This window comes from Malaclemys terrapin, chromosome 1 (assembly GCF_027887155.1).
Source record: "Malaclemys terrapin pileata isolate rMalTer1 chromosome 1, rMalTer1.hap1, whole genome shotgun sequence".
Lineage (NCBI taxonomy): Eukaryota > Metazoa > Chordata > Testudines > Emydidae > Malaclemys > Malaclemys terrapin.
In genome coordinates this window covers 295,912,660-295,935,774 of record NC_071505.1, presented here as the reverse complement: position 1 = coordinate 295,935,774, position 23,115 = coordinate 295,912,660, and the positions used below count along the sequence as shown (strand labels likewise).

General features: G+C 44.8%; 1 protein-coding gene and 1 long non-coding RNA gene across 3 annotated transcripts in view; one reads left to right on the top strand and one right to left on the bottom strand.

The window, feature by feature from the left end:
- Positions 1-1,403: 1,403 nt before the first annotated feature.
- On the bottom strand, positions 1,404-21,598 carry LOC128829539 (uncharacterized). The gene is made up of 3 exons (XR_008443348.1): positions 21,480-21,598; positions 16,684-16,829; positions 1,404-1,595 (listed from the first exon to the last, which is right to left on the bottom strand). It is a non-coding gene; the product is annotated as an uncharacterized LOC128829539 (long non-coding RNA).
- Positions 10,539-23,115, top strand: part of RCBTB1 (RCC1 and BTB domain containing protein 1) — a 47,534-nt gene continuing 34,957 nt past the window's right edge. Inside the window, exon 1 of one of the 2 annotated variants that reach the window (XM_054014996.1) lies at positions 10,539-10,711. The gene's annotated coding sequence lies outside the window, so the exon portion shown is untranslated. Of the gene's footprint in view, positions 10,712-11,291; positions 11,461-23,115 lie in introns of those variants that run through there. The other variant, XM_054014991.1, reaches the window with a different exon arrangement.

Sequence of the window (23,115 nt, the reverse complement as noted above, 5' to 3'; positions counted from 1 at the left end):
TCACTGTAGAATGTGAGTTTGGCAGATTAAAGGGTAGGTGGCGCTACCTTTTTGGCAGACATCAATGAGGAAATTATTCCCATGGTCATAGCAGCCTGCTGTGCTCTGAATAATATTTGTGAAGCCAAGGGGGAAAAGTTTCCACAGGGATGGAGCATTGAGGTGGACTACCTGGCAGCTGGTTTTGAGCAGCCAGACACTAGAGCTATTAGAGGGGCTCAATGAGGGGGGGGGGGGGGCTAGTCAAATCAAAGGACTTTGAAGCAGCATTTTGACAATGAGCCCCAGTAATGCATTCTTCTGCAATGAATTGAGCCAGTCATTATTTACTTGCCACATTGAATGTCTCCTGTAATGATTCCTGCTGAGTGTTAATTGTAGTTGGCAAATGTGCCGATTGCCACTGTGTATAAATTTCTGTTGCAACCACACTGTGTATGTGACAAATAATCACTGTCTTTGTAAGACTAAATTTTTGTTAAACCTCAATACACAGATCATGGACGATAGATGGAGCCCCCCTGTGGGGAGGCTATCTGCCCCTTCCTCCCATGCCCTCCCCATGGCCGGAGCCACAAGCTCCTTCCCCCGCCTGAAGAGGCCCCTCACCCCGGCCGCAGGACCCCCGGGCTGGCTGAAGTCCTGAACCCCTCCACCTGCCAGGAGGAGCCTTGGACCACTTGCCGCCTGGAGCACCCCCCTCCCCCACCTGGATGAGCCCCTGGCTGGCTGAAGCCCCGAGCCTCCTCCCACCCCGCATGAAGGAGCCCTGGTTTGGCCGAAGCCCTGAGCCTTCCCCCTCCCTGACCTAGAGGAGCCCAGGGCTGGCCAAAGCCGTGTCATGCCTCCCCCTTCGCGGACCCAACTCGCCCAGGGGAAAAGCGTCTGTAGAAGATACTTTTGATATGCCCCATGCAGGTTCTGGGGCAGTTAAGGAGGTAGTATGTGACTCCTCTACCACCCTGGAACCTGCATGGGGTATAATAAAGCAAAAACTTTGCCGCCAAACCCTGCAACCAGAGATCCAGCAGTTATGACAGCACTAGGGGAAGCAGAGCCTCCGCTGGCCTATTATACCCACTGCCCATGACACAGATTAACATTTCTTACAAGGGACATGACAGTGAGCAGCACTCTCTGAAGTGAGGAACTCACAGCTGTGTGTAAGTCCAGCTGTCGTTATGGAAAATGGCCCTAGGGGTGGAGTGCAAGAGGTACTGTGACAGGCTGGGAATGTGAGAGGAATGTGTAAGGGGAGTTTGGGGAGGGCAAGGAAGGCAGTTCTGTATGGGATGCAGGGGGAGTTGAGCATGCATGTGTTCCACCTGCAGCACAAACAGGGACCTCAGCAGCTCTATTTGGTCCTCCATGAGCTTTATTATTCACTTCTGCCCTGTATTATCTGCTCCTGGCCCAGTCTCTTCTCCTGGCTATCCATTTCTTGTTTATTGCCTCTCTCCATGCTCTGTGCTCACTATCAGCCTGATCTGATGATTGCAGCACTTTGCAAAACATGTCCTCCTTACTTCTCGTTCGCCCTCTTATCTGATGGAGGCACTCTGCTGGTGTGTAGGAGATGGCCTTCAAGGGCACATCTGCAGAAGCAAAAGAAACAATACACAGAGTCAGTATTGTGTGTGCACTCATAGTCTTGAATCATAAGAGTTATATACACCTCTTTCTCACTTTCCCTTGGCAAGCATGCAGCATGGCCAGCGGACTAAATATGTTGAGTTCAGCCTTGGGGGTGGGGGTGGTGCAAAACGGGACAAAGGGTCTGAGTAGTTTCAGAAGGGGATCAGTAAAAAGGCTTATGGACACTATGCTGAATACTGGCACAATTTTACATAGGTGGGGGTGATCAAAGCTGAAATCACACTACTGAGGGTAACTGAAAATGCAAGGGTGCATTTCCTGCATGTGAGCAGCTTCAGACCAGGTCCGTATGCTGCTTTGGTTCCTCCAGAAGTAATTGCTGATTGGCGTGGCAACATTTCCTACAACCGGGGAAGAAACAAAGCAACTCTGCTAAGCAGTCTTCAGCAGAGGATTGCAGAGTATCTGCAAGAAAGTTTCCTAGCGATCTCTATAGAGAGGATTCCCAGGAGATCTCGGTGTCCATTAACAAACTTTTCCACAGGGCTCTGCTGTGTAGCTGCATAGGGGAATGTGAAACAGATGCAAACCGTACTTAGTGTTGTTAACTTTTCAAACCTTTCTCCCATGTGCACCATGTAATCAAATAAAGGATACCTTTACCTCATGTAACCATGCACTATCAAAGAAAACTGAGTACTTTCTGGAGCTCCCCTCCCTGCTTCAGGCATGCCAGAGCCAGACTGCTGGGACTGGCTAGACCCCTCTGGAGTCACAAAGAGGTCCTGGCTCGCCTCGCCACACCACCAGACAAGCCTGTTGCCTGTCCCACATCCTCCTCCAACTTGACCTCCTCATCCATCACTTCGTCCCCCGGGTTGACTCTGCTGGCCACTGCCTCCGGTCTCCTCCAAGTATCCACAGGGCTCTTGGCTGTGGAGGTAGGGTTGCTGCTGAGGATGGTATGGAGCTCCTTGTAGAAGTGGCATATTGTTGGCACAACACCAAAGCAACGGTTGGCCTCCTTTGCCTTCTGGTACATCAGCCTCAGCTCCTTGATCTTAGCATGGAACTGCTTCATGTCCCTTTTATGCCCCTTCTCATTTATGCCACAAGCAATCCGTTCCTCAGTGTCAAAGTTCCTATGGCTGTATCGGAGCTGTGACTGCTCCGCCTCTTCTCCCAACAGATCCAGCAACTCCAGTGTACTCCACATGGGAGCCCATTTGCTGCAGAAAGTCGGCATGGTCAGCTGGGACGATGCGTTGTGAGCTGTCCACGCTGAATAAACCGGAAGTGGAATTTCAAAAATTCCTGGGACTTTAAAGGGGGGAGAGGCACGTGCCTGTATACCTAGCTATAGGGCAGCAGAATAGAAACTGTTTACCAGAGTGGTCATGATGGGAATTGTGGGACACCTCCTGGAGGCCACTTAGGGCGACATAAGCAAGCACAGTGGTCACTCTGACACTGCATCGTTCTAACTTTGTTAGAAAAAGATCTATGCCGCTAGTTGAGGTGGTTTTATTATGTTGGCGTAGCAGGACAGTTAAATCAGTGGGAGGAACATCGTTACGCATACACCTCCAATGTTTTGTCGACAAAACTGTGTAGTGTGGACAAGGCCTAAGTCTACAATACAACAGTGAAGTCTGTGCAGGCAGAATCCTGTGCGCATGCAAAGCTCACTGCAGGACTGGCACCTAAATTTGATACATAGGAAGGGAGGCATCACATCAGAGCTATAAAAATGGAGAATTGATTACACTCTGGTCTGGCTTCTACAGGGAAATCAAGAACAATTAGTGGCTTTTTGATCTGTTTTTATTTAATGAAGTTTAAAAGCCATTATTTACGGATCATGTTTATTTCTTTACTAAATGTTTGTATAGGTGTGAGGCTTGTTGTGTCTGTCAGAGACAAATATAATTGGCTACAGCCTGGCAGGGGTTATGTAAATTTTTCCTTCAAATCACTGCTAATGTACTTCAATTGGGATCCCAAATACTAGTGTACAGTACCAGTCCCTCCTGAAAAGAGGCTGATAATCATGCAGTGGTTTTGGATGTGGACTAGGATAAAAACACCAGATTAATTTCTGATGTGCTTCATTAGGATCTGACTCTAATTTAATCTCCGTTATACCAAGCTCTTCACTATGGCTAGGACACACCCTAGTTTTACAGGAATAAAAAACCTATCCCACTCCAAAATCCAGATCCTGGGTTTATTCGCCACACTTTAAGCTCTTCTGGGAGAAGCTTTGTGTATATGACAAAGTGCAAATATTCAGCAGCAGAAAATAGCAGATTAAAAAGGGATAAAACATTTCAGTTATCCTGTGTGTGACCAAAAAGCATGGGAGCAGAAAAAGAAATAAATTCTTGGAGCTATAGAGTAAGGATGGCAATGAGGCTAGAAGAGCAATTTAGGAAGCAAGCATAATCTTGGTAAATTGTCCCTTTCTGTCTTTTTGTTATAAATTTGTACAGTGCCTAGCACAATGGCGCATGGGCTCTGCTGCTTTACAAATAACAGTAACTAGGCTGTGTCCTTTTCTCTTGGAGGTGGAACTTGCTAAGGTTAGACTGTTGCAGTGCACTCTATATGGCAGAACCTGGTCTTGGAGACCTTCACGATATGCTGCAACATCCAGCTATTTTCCCTAGGGAAGAGGGTTTGATTGGGGGTTGACTGAGGGATGCAAAAGGCTGGGCTGAGAGGAGGGAGGAGCGAGGGCACTGCAGGCTCGGGGGAGGGGGGTGGAGTGGCGGCAGGGCCTGTGGCAGAGCCAGGGGTTGAGCAGTGAGCACCCTCCGGCACATTGGAAAGTTGGTGCCTGTAGCTCCAGCCCTGGAGTCGGTGCCCATACAAGGAGCTGCATATTAACTTCTGAAGAGCTGCATGTGGCTCTGGAGCCACAGATTGGCCACCCCTGATCTAGGTGGTGCCATTGCTGACAGGTGTTTGTCTAACCTGCTCTTAAAAATCTCCAATGATGGAGATTCCACAACCTCCCTAGGCAATTTATTCCAGTGCTTAACCACCCTGACAGTTAGGAAGTTTTTCCTAATGTCCAACCTAAACCTCCTTTGCTGCAGTTTAAGCCCATTGCTTCTTGTCCTATCCTCAGAGGTTAAGAAGAACAATTTTTCTCCCTCCTCCTTGTAACAACCTTTTACCTGAAACCTGTTATCATGTCTCCTCTTAGTCTTCTCTTTTCCAGACTAAACAAACCCAATTTTTTCAATCTTCCCTCATCGGTCATGTTTTCTTGCTCTTCTCTGGACTCTCTCCAATTTGTCCACATCTTTCCTGAAATGTGGTGCCCAGAACTGGACACAATACTCTAGTTGAGGCCTAATCAGCGCAGAGCAGAGCAGAGCAGAGCAGAATAATTACTTCTAGTGTCTTGATTACAACACTCCTGCAAATACATCCCAGAATGATGTTCGCTTTTTTGCAACAGTGTTACACTGTTGACTCATATTTAGCCTGTGGTCCACTATGACCCCCAGATCCCTTTCCACAGTACTCCATCCTAGGCAGTCATTTCCCATTTTGGATGTGTGCAACTGATTTTTCCTAAATGGAGTACTTTGCATTTGTCCTTATTGAATTTCATTCTATTTACTTCACACTATTTCTCCAGTTTGTCTGCATCATTTTGAATTTTAATTAGGGTTGTCAATTAATCGCAGTTAACTCATGCAATTAACTCAAAAAAATTAATCGCAATTAATCGCACTTATAACAACAGAATACCAATTGAATTTTTTGGATGTTTTCCTACATTTTCAATATTGATTTCAATTACAACACAGAATACAAAGTGTACAATGCTCACTTTATATTATTTTTTATTACAAATATATGTACTGTAAAAATGATAAACAAAAGAAATAGTATTTTTCAATTCACCTCATACAAGTACTGAAGTGCAATCTCTTTATCGTGAAAGTGTAACTTACAAATGTAGATTATTTTTTTTTGGTTACATAACTGCACTCAAAAACAAAACAGTGTAAAACTTTAGAGCCTACAAGACCACTCAGTCCTACTTCTTATTCTGTCAATCACTAAGACAAACAAATTTGTTTACTTTGACGGGAGATACTGCTGCCTGCTTCTTATTTACAATGTCACCAGAAAGTGAGAACAGGCATTCACATGGCACTCTTGTAGCTGGCATTGGAAGGTATTTACGTGCCAGATATGCTAAACATTTGTATGTCCCTTCATGCTTTGGCCACCATTGCAGAGGACATGCTTCCATGCTGATGATGCTTGTTTTTTTTAAAAAAAAAGTTAATTAAATTTGTGACTGAACTCTTTTGGGGGAGAATTGTATATCTCCTACTCTGTTTTACCTGCATTCTGCATTTATTTCATGTTATAGCAGTCTCGGTTGATGACCCAGTCAGCACATGTTCGTTTTAAGAACACTTTCACAGCAGATTTGACAGAATGCAAAGAAGGTACCAATATGAGTATGACAGTGTACCCAATAAGGCTTCATGGGAATATGCTTATGAATGTATATATGATATAACTGGAATATGTTTTATGCTACATATGCCATGTAACATATCTATGTAAAGGTTATGATATACTGAATATATTCTTCCTATTTGTATGCATATATCATTTTTGTACTTGAAGTTAGGAATATTGGCTATATATTTGCTTAATAGCCTTAGTAAAACATTTAGTCAGCTTCTTGAGAAAGGAATGTGCAAATTAAGTGCCCAATCAAGAACCACTTACGCCAACAATGAACTCGAAGATGCCAGTCCACATCGGAGCTTTCCCAGGAATGTGGCTTGGCTGGTAAGAAACTCAGTCATGCATGGACATGTGACTTGCCCATGTGACTCCAAAACTCCATCTTGGAGCTGGACTTTGCATAGGAGAGAGGAGGGGGTCTCCACCCACAAGAAAAAGTCTACTTAAACCCCTGGGAGACCATTTTGTCTTCAGCTGGCTAAAGAGAGAGCCTCTCCACCCCCAAGGATACCTGAAAGAAACTGGAACAAAGGTCAGTAGCTACAGGGGGTGTGAGTGATTGCTGGACCCAGACTAGAAGGAGACTAGTCTGTAAAAGGAAGCTTACTGGAACTGGTGAGGTTTTATCTGTATTCACTTTTCTTAGAGACTGGCGTGTTCTATTTTATTTTACTTGGTAATTCATTTTGTTCTGTCTGCTACTACTTGGAATCACTGAAATCCTACTTTCTGTATTTAATAAAATCACTTTTTACTTATTAATTAACCCAGAGTATGTATTAATACCTGGGGGAGGGGGCAAATAACTGTGCATATCTCTCTATCGGTGTTACAGGGGGTGAACAATTTATGAGTTTACCCTGTATAAGCCTTATACAGGGTAAAACAGATTTATTTGGGGTTTAGACACCATTGGGAGTTGAGCATCTGGGTGTTAAAGACAGGAACACTTCTGTAAGTTGCTTTCAGTTAAGTCTGCAGCTTTGGGGCACGTGGTTCAGACCCTGGGTCTGTGTTGGAGCAGACTGGTGTGTCTGGCTCAACAAGACAGGGTGCTGGATTCCCAGGCTGGCAGGGAAAGCAGGGGCAGAAGTAATCTTGGCACATCAGTTGGCAGTTCCCAAGGAGGTTTCTGTGATCCAACCTGTCACAATGAGATTTCTAAAAATAGCTACAGCACTCGACCCAAGGTTTAAGAATCTGAAGTGGCATCCAAAATCTGAGGGGGACGAGGTGTGGTGCATGCTTTCAGAAGTCTTAAAAGAGCAACTCTCTGATGTGGAAACTACAGAAAATCAACCTTCTGCTGGTGGCAGCTGATTCAGATGATGAAAATGAACATGTCGGTCCGCTCTGCTCCAGATCGTTATCAAGCAGAACCCATCATCAGCATGAAACCATGTCCTCTGGAAAAGTGATTGAAGCATGAAGGGACACATGAATGTTTAGCATATCTGGCACATAAATATCTTGCAACGCTGGCTACAACAGTGCCATGTGAACGCTGTTCTCACTTTCAGGTGACATTATAAACAAAAAGCAGGCAGCAATATCTCCTTCAAATTGTAACCAATCTTGTTTGTCCAAGTGATTTGCTGACCAAGAAGTAGGACTGTGTGGATTTGTAGGCTCTAAAGTTTTACACTGTTTTATTTTTGAATGCAGGTTTTTTTGTACATAATTCTACATTTGTAAATTCAATTTCATGATAAAGAACTTGCATTACAGTACTTATATGAATTGAAAAATACTATTTCTTTTATCATTTTTACAGTGCAAATATTTGTAATCAAAATAATATAAAGTGAGCACTGTACACTTTGTATTCTGTGATGTAAATGAAATCAATCTTGAAAATGTAGGAAAACATCCAAAAATATTTAAAATAACTGGTATTCTATTGTTGTTTAACAGCATGATTAATTTTTTTAATCACGCAATTAATCGTGATTTTTTTAATCACGTGACAACCCTAATTTTAATCCTATCCTCCAAAGCACTTGCAACCCCTTCCAGCTTGGTATCGCCACAAACTTTATAAATTTACTCTTTATACCATTATCTAAATCATTGATGAAGATATTGAACAGAACCAGACACAGAACTCATCCATGAGGGACCCCACTCGTTATGTCCTTCTGGCATGACTGTGAACCACTGATGATTACTCTCTGGGAATGGTTTTCCAACCAGTTTTGCACCCACCTTATAGCAGCTCCATCTAGGTTGCATTTCCCTAGTTTGTTTATGAGAAGGTCATGCGAGACAGTATCAAAAGCTTTACTAAAGTCAAGATATACCATGTCTACCGCTTCCCCCTATCCACAAGTCTTGTTACCCCGTCAAAGAAAGCTATCAGGTTGGTTTGACACAATTTGTTCTTGCCAAATCCATGCTGACTGTTACTTATCACCTTATTATCTTCTAGGTGTTTGCAAATTGATTGCTTAATTATTTGCTCTATTATTTTTCCGGGTACAGAAGTTAAGCTGACTGGTCTGTAATTCCCTGGGTTGTCCTTATTTCCCTTTCTTTAGATAGGAATCAAAGCCATGGTCATATATAGTGCCTATGTTTATCTATATTGTGCCTAGAATTTCAGACAGATGCAGTCAGATGTTTGAATAAACAAGCAATGGTCAATCCTGCCCTAGTCACTTAATTGTTAATAACACACCATCAAGTTGAATAGACACCCAAATTATAGTGCTTAAGATTTTAGGCAATGTCTACACTACCACTTACATTGGCAAAATGTATGTCACTCAGGGGGTGTGAATATTCCACCCCCTCAGCGACACAAATTACGTCAGCGTAAGTGGTAGAGTGCACAGCGCTATGTCAATGGGAGAGCTCTTTCTAGTTTGTTTTCAAATATTTTCTCCCTTTTACAACAATGTGAGAGAGAACCACAGCAGAAGTATAAAAATAAAGTGCTATTTTGTCCAAGAATGCTCAACAACATTGTATCATTGTATTAGTTGAACATTTTGACACCTTTATTCTTCAAAGAGATGTTTAGAACAAGGGAAAATCCATAGGCCATCTTCCAACTGCTGGGCAGCTACAGGTATGGGGGTGGGTAGGTAGGATGAGTGTGCTGAACTACGAGATGCAACAGTGGAGGAGCATGCTACTGAGGATGTAGGGCAGGTGGGAATAGTGAGGTTGCTTGCAGGGAGGGTACCCCTATTTTGCCCCTTGTATAGGACTATTATACATTTTGTACAAAGTTGGCCTTGTGAGGTATCATTTTAAAACACATTATTTGCTGGCCATTATTGTCCTGGTAAAATGTGTGGTAGCATTGTATATACAATTATAAGATTCCACTATATGATATTACTAAACCATGTTCTGGAGAGCAGTCACACACCAGTTCCCTAGAGACAAAAGGCTAATCAACGTCTCAGCCAGGTGTCCACAAGATCACGTGGACCATCATCTGATTCAGTGGCCATTCTTCCACAGGAAAGAGGATGTAGGCAAAAAGTCTACATTTTGACAAAGAAGCACCTTAAGGTTCCTGTCCACACAGACTTTCCCAAGATGATTCTTGTGCAAGACAAAGTGCTCTTAGAGGAGAGGACAGCCACCCCAAATCATCATTCCCTTTCTCTCTACTAATGGCATCAACACTTGAAAGGAAGCAGCACTGGGCTGGGGGGAGATCCTGACTGAAGGATTCAGCCAGTGAAGACTGTTGGAACTCGTGGTGAGAGAGACCTTTGCTTAAAATTCACTTAGCTTGTTAAGTTAGATATTAGTTGCATTTTACCTTTTTATTTCTTAGTTTTTAAGTGATTACAAATAATCTTTCTCTAGTTAATACATTTGTTTTATCTAAACCGGTGTGTTTGGAAAACTTCATTTGGGATAACAGGATTTGTGTATACAATTTTCTATGAATTAAATGATTAACTTTATATGAGCTTGTAGTGTCCAGAAGGTTGCTAGGCAGTACAAGACATCCATTTCTGGGGGAAAGTCTGGGACTGGGAGTTTGCTGGTGTAATTCAAGAGTCGCTGGCTATAGCACTTCTACAATATAGCTGAGTGATTTACATGTTGGAGGCTGTGTGAGCAGACCAGGAGCGGTTGCTGTCTGTTAAGCAGTGAGAAAGGCACTCCATGTTGGAGAACTGAGCTGTCCATCAGTCCAGATTGTTCCCTGCATAATGTCACTGGGTTTTTGGTTTTAGAAACTGTTAACTTTTAAGTAAGCAACCACAATGTTGCTGATGCTATATGATGGTGCTGAGCTCTGCTCAAGGAAGAAGGCTGCTACTTTACCTCTGCAGAGGAAGCCAAGCCGCCTTCAGTCTATTTGCTCTTGCTCGCTATGTTCGCATAGCAGCCCCGTGCCCAGGAGGAGCTGTGCGGGGAGCGGGACGGGCGTACAGAAGAGGACGGAGCAGAGCAGCGCGCTTTCCCCACCGCCACTGCAGCAACGGGGCACAGGGCTGGGCACAGCCAAACGCCGGGAGCTGCTCCAGCCCCGCTCTGCTGCCTGACCGGGGCCGGCTGAGGGAGATGGCGGGCGCCTCTCTGGCCCCGGGGCTGCCCCGCGGAGCGTCTGAAGGGCTCCGGAACCTGTAACCACCACCTGGTAGGCACAGCCCCTGCCCCACCCATTCGCCTCCCCAGGCTGCCCCCGCACCGCTTCCCTCCCCCCCATCCACCGCCCGTCTCCCCCCTGCCTCCGGTTCACTCCCCAGCCACCGCCCGCCGGGCCCCACCTTCACTCTCTGGCCCCACCTGCAGCCCCCCCCCGCTTGCGTCCCGCGGCCATCAAGGAAGTGGGAGCGCCCCTCCCTCCCCACCGGGCGCGTCAGGCTAGGGCGGGGGAGGGGCAAGGGTTATGCGCCGGCTCGCGGTTCGGCGCTTTTGGTTCCGGCCTCCAAACTACATAACAGCGGCGCCTGCGGAGAGTGGGTCCGTTACTCCCCTGCTTTAGGCCTGTCAGAGCCGGACACCGCCGGCCAATCAGAGCGCAGCGCCTCAGTCTCGTCAGCTTCTGAGGCCGGGGCAAGCACCCAATGGGCGGTGAGAGCGGGCGGGACCTGTCACTGTCCGCGTGAGGCCTGAGAGGAGGAGTTAAGTTCGTTGCACCCGGATCCCGACCGGGGAAAGGGGCGGAGTTTGGTGGCACGTGACGAATGTTGGGTTTCTCGTTGTCTCCCGTCACGTGATCTGGAGCGGTCGCGGCAGCGTCCCGCACACTCCTAGCCTCCTGCTCCGCGCGCTGCCGGGGTGGCCGCGTCCAGGTGCCTCGTGGCGGGTTCGGGGCAGCAGCGACCCTGCCCCCCGCCGCGGGCCGGCGCTCGGCCGGGCAGGACGCTCCTAGCTCATCTCCAGGTATCCGACGGGGCTGTGGGGGGCTCCGGCTTCCTGGTGCCGCTAGCGGGACCGGCGCAGTGCCGGTGCTAACCCACGGGCGGCCCTGAGCAGGGATATTTACTGCCCCCGCCCTTGCACACAACACAAATTAATAGCCACCCCCTCCCCCCAGAGCTGCTCGGGGCCCTAAGCAGCTGTTTGGTTTGCTTCTGCCTAGCGCTGGCTGTGGCCCGGCCGCTGCTCCAGAGGGCAGGGGGCTGGCTCTGCTCTAGCCGGGAGCGGGCGGAATCAGGCTTCACTCCTGGGGGGGTCGGGGCGAGGGGAAGTTTGGGGTGATGGTGGGGAGAGCGTGGGAATGGGGTGGGGGTAGCTGCTGAGGGCAGAGCCTTTGACCGCGGGGTGCTCTGTGTGGGTGCTGACCCCCACCCCGGCTCTATGTGTGGGGCTGGTCGTTGCCTGGTGCCCTGCCTGCAGCTCCCTCCCGGCGTTGGCTGCTCTCCCCAGAGGTGGCTGCATTTCGGTGCTGTTGTGCAGAGAGCCGGTGCAGCGCGCTACGGCTCCCGCGGGCTGGGACCTGATTATTACAGATGATCCGTGCTCCGGAGTGACTCCCGGGCGGGTTGAATGGCCTATGTCTGGCGGGTCGGCGCTCCAGGCGCGTTCTGTCTACCTGAGGGTTTGGGTGGGTTGCTCCCTCTTCCCAAATTTGTGCGGCAGACATGTAAGAGGGGTTGTTTGCTTTGGATCTTTTTGTTGTTTTTTGGATGCTCAAGTAAAACTTAAGAAAAAGGGGAAAGAAAAACATTCCACATATCTTAGTGCTTAAACTCACGGGTGAACAAGCATCTGTTAATGCCCAAGGCTCTCTGCCAGAGACTGTCACAAAAGAAAAGCAAGAACTTGGGTTCGTATGATATAGTTGACTGAACTCAATGAAATTCAAATTGAAATTAAGGCTGACACTCTGCCTAGGGCACTGCAGCTATCCTGCATTGTGTAGCCATTTTAGCATATATGGTATAATCAGGCCATGCACTGTTCTGAGATCTCCCCCATAAATAGAGAATTGTACTACCTTGGAGTGAGTTAAAGATGAAGTGACAGCCTTTACCCTTTCACTGCACTGCAAGACCAAACGTTCTTGGAGTTTGTAATGCTTGTTTGAAGTCCTTGCACTTTTCTGGAATGTGAATGTCTTATGAAATATCTGTTTTTCTGGGGTGTCCTCTGCTTCCCTCATTGAACTTTAAGTACTGCCCTTTCTGTTCTCTCCCTCTTCCCACTTTACCTTTCTCTCCATCAAGGACCTCAATTCTTGTACCCTTCTTTCTTCAGAGAACTCCACAGGATTGTTCAGTACTTGCTAATGCATCTTCATAGATGGATGAAATAAATGACTTCTTCACCCTTAAGGGATGACTGTTCTATGACTGCAGTACTCTTAATTTATAAAGGAATAGGCTAGGAATCAAACTGGGATTAGCTGGATGGCACTGCAGAACACTAGTAAGCTAGCTTCTAGCAGAAACCTGAGTAATTCTCCAGTGATTACCTGAAGGAAAGATCAGGAAATACTTAATGTGTCAGAATGCTCTACTAGGGGAATGGTTTCTGAAAGGAGAAGGTACTTCATTCAGTACTGAAGAGAGTAAAGTTGGAAATTAGTCACAGAAAGGTAGTTGACACTAACAACCATGCTATTTTGCTATGATAGTTATATTATTATTTCCAAATTTGAGTAGTAAAGATAATGAAATATGTAATCATTTAGAGTGCTGCTGTTGTATAAGATAATGAAACCATTATATTTACTGTACAGACTCTGCACTGTATTAGCCAGCATAGAAGCATATAACTTTTCCCCCAAAGAGTTCTATAAGAGTGTAAGGTTACAAAAGTCCTGGGAGGTTGTTCCCTTGTTCCTGGTATGCAAGCATCTTAGAATCATAGAAGATTAGGGTTGGAAGAGATCTCAGGAGGTCATCTAGTCCAACCCCCTGCTTAAAGCAGGACCAACACCACCTAAATGATCCCAGCCAGGGCTTTGTCAAGCTGGGCCTTAAAAACCTCTAAGGATGGAGATTCCACCATCATAGGATTCTTACTCTAATCCTATGAGCACAGATGCTTTTTAAATTAAATAAGTGTTTGCTTTCTGTAGTGCTGGTACTTAGATGGGTAACATGCTCCAACCTTCTTGAATTTTTCATTTATGCTGGAAGTTTCCTTCACAATAGTTCTCCCACCAGTCTTTTCCCTATCTCTGCTAGCTAAATATTTTTGTTCAGCTCAGCCTTCTTTGCTAATAATAGCCGGGCTTGCTTTCTTTCCTGCTCCATGGAAATGGAGAACTAATTTCTTAAGAAATTTGGACTTTGGACATTTCTGCGATAACTCTGTGTCTTCAAGTGACATCTCTGATGTAGTGGTTGTTGACCACCACCTTCCATCTCTTGCAGTCGGGACAGAGTTGTAAAACTTCCACTCAAGTGAGTAATTAAGGTTTTTAGATGCTTTCTAATGTAAACCCTTAGTCTAAGGAACAGGATTTTTTTTTTTTTTTTTTTTTTCATATAAAAGTTTTTGGGATCTTACTTTTAAAGAATCTTAATATAGAAGTGAATACAGAGATGACCTGTAACATCTGTATCATTATAGCTTTCATTGCACATGAAAGGATCCTAACAAATTAAATATATAAAGAGCCTTGTGTCTCCCTCATATTTACATAGCAAAGACTAGGAGAAGTCTGGGACATGCAAAAGTTTTTGAAGGAATGTAATATAAAAGTGGGGATATTGCACCCTTCTAAACTACAGGTAACCATAAACAGACACCTGTATATTTTGAGAACCAAATCCATCATTGACCCTCTTGGGAAAACAATCCATAGAAGGGACAAACAATAAGTTTAAAATGACTTCCTCTGTGTTTAGCCAAATTGAAATAGATATTGTCTTAGGAACTGTTTAGGATAATTGGTCTGCTTCAGAAGTAATGATAATTCAGCTAAACAAAAATCAGCATATTGTAGCCATAATACTATAAAAACGTTTGGCATTCGTTGTAGTACTTAAGTACTTTACATAGTTAAAACTGTTAAAACAGTTATAACTGTTTAGGGATAATAACCTAGGATCTAATGATGACCCCATTTTATCTATCTTTCTGGCAGTTACTCAAGGCAAATAGGAATGTTTAATCATTATAAAATTAACAAACTCCTTCCCTAAACTTAGTGGAGGATATTCAAAAATAAAGCAGCAATGTGCAGGGATTTAAACATACCATAAAGGCAGTTACTATAATACAATTGTAAGGCCTATGTTAGGGACACACAAGAAAAGAGCCTTAGACCAAACATGTACACTTGGAAAGAGTATTAATTAGTGGTATAAGAGAAATTGAACGCTTTAAAAAATATCTGATTCAAATGTCTAATGGCAATCTTTGTGTTCTTATTGCTGTTTCTTTGCATTTATGTTGCTATTATAAAATTGCAAAAGTAAGAAATGCCAAACATGACACTGACACTCTTTAAGCTTGAATTTTCATGTTTGTTGGTGCATCTCTAAAAATATTACCTTGAAACTTAATTCTTTTAAAAAATTGGTTAAAAGTTTCAGTTACTGTACTTGCTCTTGAGTCCCCCTGCCAACTCTTATGGTTTTACAACCAGATTTTCCTGTTTTGGTTTTGTTCTGGTTTTTTAAAATGTTTCTTTCCCCTGTTAATTTATGAAAGACCTATACATCTAGGAAACTGACTAAAATTCTCATCCTGCAAATTTTTCTCTGCAGATGCAGGGCTTTGCCTGTAGGAACAACTGTTGCCGGATTAGGGTACAACTGAGGGAAACAGTGGAAGTGGCTATACCCAACAGTACACTAGCAAATGCTCAAAGTAAATACGTTTTAAGAATAGAAATATTTTTCTCTAAACTTGTTCAGTTTGTCCGCTTGGGTGTTACTTGTAACGATAGTAAGTACACCATTTTCATGCAGAAGTGTGTTTTAAGTTGATTGTGTCCTTTTAAGCATAATTTAATTAATCTGGGTTCTAAAATAATGTTAGGAATAATTTTAAAAAATCAGTTGAAAGCATTTTGTAAATATTTCCCTTTATTGACTTTGTAAGGGAATGGAGAGGGAATCCTAAATGATCCTTCTCCACATCCGTGACAATCAGCTTGCAAAATGTTGCTGTGAAAAGCAAACTAATGAGGGGAATTCATGAGCAGTTCAATCTGTTCAGTTTTGTTCAATCTGTACAAATCTGGATCTCTTCCCCCCCCCCCCCCCCCGATGTTAAAGATGGTGGATTTAGCTTTTTTGATGTTTTTAAATTTTTTTATTTTCAGTACGATGTGTAAAAGTTCAGCTTTATTCCCCACCAATCTCCTCCTTTTGTTTGATAAACACTTTTGTTCATTTTTCTGTGTTTCAGTGAAGCTGAAATTAATATGGCTCTTTGTTTTTGTCCTTGTTTGAGCACTAGTACATTGGATCATTTCAAAGATGTCATCACAGCCCTGGGAATGGGGTTAATTAATGGATTTATGCTCCCTCTGCTGGTTTGTTCTGTCATAGTGGAACACAAAGCATTGCAGGTCCTGTATACTCTTATTTTAAATTGTTTGTCAGTGGATCAGATAACAGGAATTAAAATAGATATTTGGAATCCTGAGGACATTGCTCTGAATTATCATTGCTTGCCATCAATTTGATCTTTTGAGAGGGCCTAGAAATGAAAATACTAACTTGTTCATGTGCTATTTTTCCAGGAATACACCTCTACCTCGATATAACGCTGTCCTCGGGAGCCAAAAAATCTTACCGCGTTATAGGTGAACTTGTTTTGATCCGCCGGAGTGCGCAGCCCTGCCCCTCCAGAGCACTGCTTTACCACGTTATATCAGAATTCGTGTTATATCAGGTTGCGTTATATCAGGGTAGAGGTGTATTTTGGTATAATAATTTTTAAAATGTGCACTTCAGGGATGCTAAATCTGATACAGGGATGAAGTTCAGAATCTTCCTAGATCCTCCTTAAAACTGACCTCTGTCATGATGTCTTCAAATCCTGCCTTGTCTGTTTTCACCTGTTTTGTCTTCTCTTATACTTAGAATATAAGCTCCTCCAGGCAAGGACTGTCTTTGTTATGTTTGTATAGTGTTTAGCACAATGGGCTGAGGCCTCTAGGGGTTACCACATTGCAAATAAATAATAATCAAATTTTACCTTTCTGATGAAAGTGGACCTGAAAAAAGATAACCAAATAAGGTAGTGTTATCCTGTTCCACAGTTTGTCATAGTATGGCTGGATTCTGAAGGATGAACATTCATTCCTACACTTTCATAGCTGTGTAGTTTCCTCTGGGCTCTTCCTGCAAAAATAATAAATGATTTGCACAGAGAGCCTTGCACAGGAATCTGAGGTTATATTTAGAACATGGTGAGGGGTGGGACAAAAATAATATATTGCAAATTGTATAGTTCCTGGAAGGTTTGCTTCACCAACTGTCAGAGAATTCAGAAACTAAGTGGGAGATTGCTTTGATAACAGGTGTAACTATAAGCTAACATCTTTCCAAAACAAGTTTTTATTCCCCCGTATGGAAATTTTCTACTCTCTTTAGAGAGGGAAAGGATGGACCTATGATCAGGTTGGGAATTAATTTTCCTTTGACAACAGAAGCACTTGTAGTGTACAACTAGCAGATTCTAAAACAGTTGGGTGCTATTAAAGCTGACAACGCAGTAGGTCAGATATTGTGAAATAATGAGCTTCAAAGGATGTTTGATTAATTTAAACTTAATAAAAAACAAAAAGAGCCCTGATATTAAAGTAAAAAATGCCAATTCATAACAAAATACTGTAGCAAACTACACCATCTACTGGCAATAGCTAACCACTGCAGTGGGGATGGGAAACCCACTGTAATAAAGAATACTGTACTCTCGTATCACCTAGCAGGCAGGAAGTCGTTAACTAGGACATCTGTGAATTTTTCATTGGTCACTACATTTCAGAGAGATTTGAGGATTGTGAATTGGTAAACACAATTTCATTCTAGCAAAAGGTCAAGAAAGAAACTAGAAAATTATAGGCAAAAGACTCATTTGTGATGGGTGGAAAAAAGAATTTTTGAAACTATTTTAAGTAGTATAATGGTAAGCCTTGGACAATCACAGCTTTAGAGTAGCCATCATGGCTTCAGGTAGAGGGAAGTCGTATTTGAATAAGCTGCTGGAGTTCTTGTTAAATACTACCACTATGGATGAGAAATACAGTGACTATAATAGAGCTAGATTTTTTTTTTTCAAGTATTTGACAAGATCCCATGTCAGAGATCAGTGGGTAAAATCAGATTATATGATGTGGAAAAGAAAACTAACCTGAAGATCAAGAGAGAAAAGGGAACCAGTTTTGTTTGTTTTTTTTTGTTTTTTAATCCACAAAAGCTTATGCTCAAATAAATCTTAGTCTTTAAGGTGCCACCGGACTCCTTGTTGAGTAATGTATGGTATCTTTCTTGCTTGATATGGTCAAGTGGGATACATAAGGAGTCCATTTTAGGACACTGTTTATAACATATAGTAAAAGTGGCTATTAACCATAATTGCCTATCCTAATGGCCAATGAATTTTTAGTCCTCCTGATAGTGCATGTTAGTCACACTGGTGTCTTCAGTTAATTGCTACAGTAGCCAGAAAAGAAATATCGATGTTAATAGATTTCACTCTAAAATAAGGGTTTTAAAATGAGACTTCCAAATGTACAGTTAATGTTAAGAGTAGTACAGTTAATAAAAAAAACAATGTTGCTGTTCTTTAAAATATTTTGATCATATAGGTGGTAGCACCATTAGATGGTAAATAAAGTGGTTACTTGTAAAAATACTAAGTATAGGAGCAAGGAGCTAGACAAAGGCTTAGTCTGCACTTAAAAATTAGAAGAAAAATTTCATCCCATGAGCACCATAGTTAGATCAACCTAACCCCCAGTGTAGACGCAGCTAGGTCAACAGAAGAATTCTTCTGTTCAACCAGCTACTGCCTCTTGGAAAGGCGGATTAATTATATCCGTGGGGAAAAAACCCTTCCTTCATAGCTGCAGCTGTGCTGCTGTAGTGTTTGTAGTTTAGAGGTAGCCTTAGGCCTGGTCTACGCTGGGGGGGGGGGAGGGGGTGTCGATGTAAGATACGCAACTTCAGCTATGGGAATACCGTGGCTGAAGTCGACATATCTTATTCTGACTTGCCTCCCGTCCTCATGGTGTGGGATCGACGGCCGCAGCTCCCCCGTCGACTCTGCTACCACTGCTCGCGCCGATGGAGTTTCAGAGTCGATGGCGAGCGCGTTCGGGGATCGAGATATCGCGTCCTAACGAGATGCGATATATCGATCCCTAATAAATCGATCGCTCCCCGCCGATACGGCGGGTAGTCTGGACATACCTTTAGAATATAAAGGCTGCTAAGAGGTGTACTGACAAAACAATGGACAATCAATCCTGGGCATGCAAGGTGACTCTGAAGTTTCACTGAGCTCAGATACCTTTCTTAGCTATTATTGTGTAAAAAGTTGATCTCAAGAGATTCCTTCTACTCTTGAAAATAATAGACAGACTCAGGGCCATCCCTAGACATTGTGGTGCCCTATGCACCCCTCTCCCCCCCCCCCCCCCCCATGCAGGGGGCTGGTCCCAGGCCTCCATGGGGGGGGGCATCCCCAGGCCGCTGCAGGGGCGGAGGGGTGGGGCTGTGCCCAAGGTCTGTGGGGGGCAAGAGCAGGCTTGGGGGGCAATGGGGAACCATCCCCCCACCACAAGCCAGCAGAGCAGGTTGGGGCCGGGTCGCTCCGCTTCCTGCTGCCCAGTAATTGCAGGGCGGGCTCAACTCCGCACTCATAGGGCGGCGGGAGCTCTGCTCTGCTCCCCTGGCTCCCAGCCTTGGGACTTGGGGGGCAGAGGGGTGACTGTCCCCCAGCACTCACCGGCAGCGCAGCTGGGAGCTGGTGGAGCGGGCTGGGGCCAGGTCGCTTCACTCCTTGCCGCTTGGTGAGTGCAGGGTGCGCCCGACCCCTGCTGCAGTCCCCCGGGACGTAGCTCAGGGGAAGGGGTGGAGTGGGAAGGGGTGGGGGCGGAGCAGGGGCGGAGTCTTTGGCATGGGGGCTTTGGGGAAGAGGCGGAGCAGGGGTGGGGGCAGCTTTCCTGGCTAGCTTAGCTGGCTGGGGGACTGGGCTGGCCGCTGGAGCAGCGCACAGCTGCATAGGGCACCAGGAAATTTGGGGCAATTTGGTGCCCCAAATTTCCTGGTGCCCTGTACACTTGCGTAGTTTGCATATGGGTAAGGATGGCCGTGGGCGGACTTAGCTTTAATTTCATTCCATGACAAATCTGTTTGTAATCTCTTTTCCATAGCACTTCACATCTTTGAGTAGGTTCCAGGTCTTGTATTGCTCAAGCTTGTCTGTATTCTTATAGCGTTCACCTCCAGTCTTTTTACTTCTATGTGCCAAATAGAGTGTGCACAAGACTCTATCTCTTGAATCATGTGGCTAGTTAGTCTGCAAATATGCCAAGTAAACTCCGAGGTCAGCCATGAATTGCTAGGAATTCTAAGTGTATATTTACACTGCAGAAAAAGACCTGTGGAAATAAGTCTCTGCGTCCGGATCAGCCAACTGGAGCTCGTGCTACTGGGCGTAAAATAGCAGTGTAGACATTTGGGCTTGGGCTGGAGCCTGAGCTCTGAGACCCTCATTTTCTCTCCTCCCCTCCCTCCCCCCACTTCCCCACTGGGTTTCAGAGCCCATCCCCAGCCCAAACATTCACACTGCTGTTTTTAGCCGGGTAGTGTGAGCTTGAGTTAGTTGACCCGGGTTTAGAGACTTGCTGCCTTGAGTTTTTGTTTTTTGCAGTTTAGGCATACTTTCATAGACCACCATTTCACAGAAAGCAACATGTTTTGGGTTGAAATTATGTTTGTTGCTGTGAGCCTCATAACTCAAATACATTTAAAGGTAGTAACACATTTACTGAAGAAAGATTTTAACCAAAAAAAAAAAAGCTTTCCTAATGGCTTGTCCATGGAATATACATGATTGCCAAATTTGTGCATCTAGGAGGAAATCCTAATAGATTAAGGCCAGAAGGCTCTGTTATGATGATCTAGTCTGACCTCCTGAATAACACCAGTGAACCCAGCATTCCTGACTCAAAGTCCTCTGAGCTAACGAGTTCATCATGTTCCTCTCCCAAAGCATGTTGCTGAACTAACCTTTTTGTCTATCAGTCCTAAAGCACTTGTAGTGTAAAACACTGGTTTTCAAACTTTTTTTCTGAAGACCCAGTTGAAGAAAATTGTTGATGCCCACAACCCAACGGAACCGGGGATGAGGAGTTTGGGGTGTGGGAGGGGCTCAGGGCTGTGGCAGAGGGCTGGTGTGAGGGCTGCGGGGTGGGGTTAGGAATGAGGGGTTCAAGGTGTGGGAGGGGGTTCTGGGCTGGAGTTGGGAGGGGGTCAGGGCTCTCGGCTGGAGGTGCAGGAAGGGGCTCCAGGTTTGGGGGGGGGCTGGGGCAGGGGATTGGGGCGTGGGCTTAACTTGGGTGGCTCCTGGTCAGTGGTGAAGTTTAGATTCTAAGGCAGGCTTCCTGTCTGTCCTGGCACTGCAGACCGTGCTGCGCCTTGGAAAGTAAGGCAGGCTAGTCCCTACCTGTTCTGACACCGCGCTGTGCCCCAGAAGCAGCCAGCAGCAGGTCCGGCTCCTAGGTGGAGGTGCATAAACGGCTCCTCGCAGCTCTCGACTGCAAACGCCACCACCCCCAGCGGCCAATGGGAGTGCGGAGCTGGTGCTCTGGTTAGGGGCAGTGTGCGGAACCCCGTGGCCCTCCCCCTCCCTCTACCTAGGAGCCGGACCTGCTGCTGGCTGCTTCCGGGGCGCAGCGCGGTGTCAGAACAGGTAGGGACTAGCCTGCCTTAGCCGGCAGCATCGCCAACAGAACTTCTAACGGCCCAGTCAGCGGTACTCACCAGAGCCGCCGCGACCCAGTCATGACCCGCAGTTTGAAAACCACTGGTGTAAAAGTCCTATATGTAGTTGTTTTGTTGCCACTTTGTATCTAGCAGGAACTGATTCTTTAGTTGGGAGCAAATACAAATAGCATATCCTCTCCAGCCGGAGAGGTCTAAGAGAGACATTATCCTCTGAATAGACCTTTGCTCTCTCCACATAGAGTAAACAGGATGTCGGACTGCAATGCTAGAGGAATTCAGTATAAATCAAAGTAGGTGGTGTTCAAAGTCAAGGTGATGGTTTATAAGAAATGGTGTGATTGTAAGTATGGTGCTGTGTGTGCAGTCTAGGTTAAAGATTTGTCAAAGTTGGTAAACCATTGTGAGGGTTTTTAGATCTTGGCATCTAACTAGCTTCCAATAGATAATTCTTACTGATTAAGAGAGTCTAAATGCAAGCTCATTGTTAAGCCGTATAAATTACAATAATGTGTAGGTCTTTCTGGTGTTTAGTTTTGAAAGAACTTTGTAAACAGGCTTTTGTGGAATAACTAGATAGAGACTATATACCGGGGTGGCCAATCTGTGGCTCTGGAGCCGCATGTGGCTCTTCAGAGGTTAATATGTGGCTCCTTGCATAGGCATTGACTCTGGAGCTGGAGCTACAGAGGCTAACTTTCCAACGTGCTGGGGAGTGCTCACTGCTCAACCCCGTGCTCTGCCCCAGGCCCTGCCCCCACGCCATCCCTTTCCCCAAGGCCCCTGCCCCTTCCCCCCCCAGCCTGCCATGCCCTTACTCCTCCCCCTCTCCCGCAGAGCCCCCTGCGCATGTGAAACAGCTGATTATGGGAGGCGCTGGAGGGCCAGAGCTGATGGGGGGGGGGGGGGGGGGGGGCTGCTAACGTATTACTGTGGCTTTTTGGCAATGTACAATGGTAAATTCTGGCTCCTTCTCAGTTTTCAGGTTGGCCACCCCTGCTATATACACTTGAAACCTAGGTCACAGATTTCAAATATAGTGGCCTAAAGTTAGGCTCCTAAATCCATATGTGGGCACCTAGGTTATTTTTCAAGAGTGCTGAGTATGTAGCAGGCTCCTCTTGGGTGCTCAGCGCTCTTGAAAATGAAGTAGGTGCCTTAGTATGAATTTGGGAGCCCAACTTTAGGCTACTATTTTTGAAAAATCTTTGCTGTAGTCAACTTTAAAAAATGAATTAAAAGTAGTTTCAGGTACTAAATTTGCTCCTGAGAGGTCTGCCAACTTCTGCCTTTTTAAAAAAGGTAGGAAAACTGCTAAATGTGTTTATTCCTGTTACTGTGTGAAGATCCAGGAACACAAAAGGAGGAACTGACTATACTGAAAGTACGGTCACAAAGTAAACAAATAAAATAAACACACAACTTCTTTGCTCTTTTATAATTTTAGGTGGTGGTTGCATTATTAGTCACTTTTCTTTTCTTTTTTTACCTGATGTTGGAGATATCCCTTTAAAACGTGTACTTGAATACTCATGATTTTATAGCCTTTAAATATCTTGTCAAAGATTTAGGGATAAGGTTGTCATGGTTTCATAGCTTTTTTTACCTTAAAACACAATAACAAAAACAATTTGCAGTAACTGAGTGTTGAAACTTGTCATGTGCATTGCTCTGC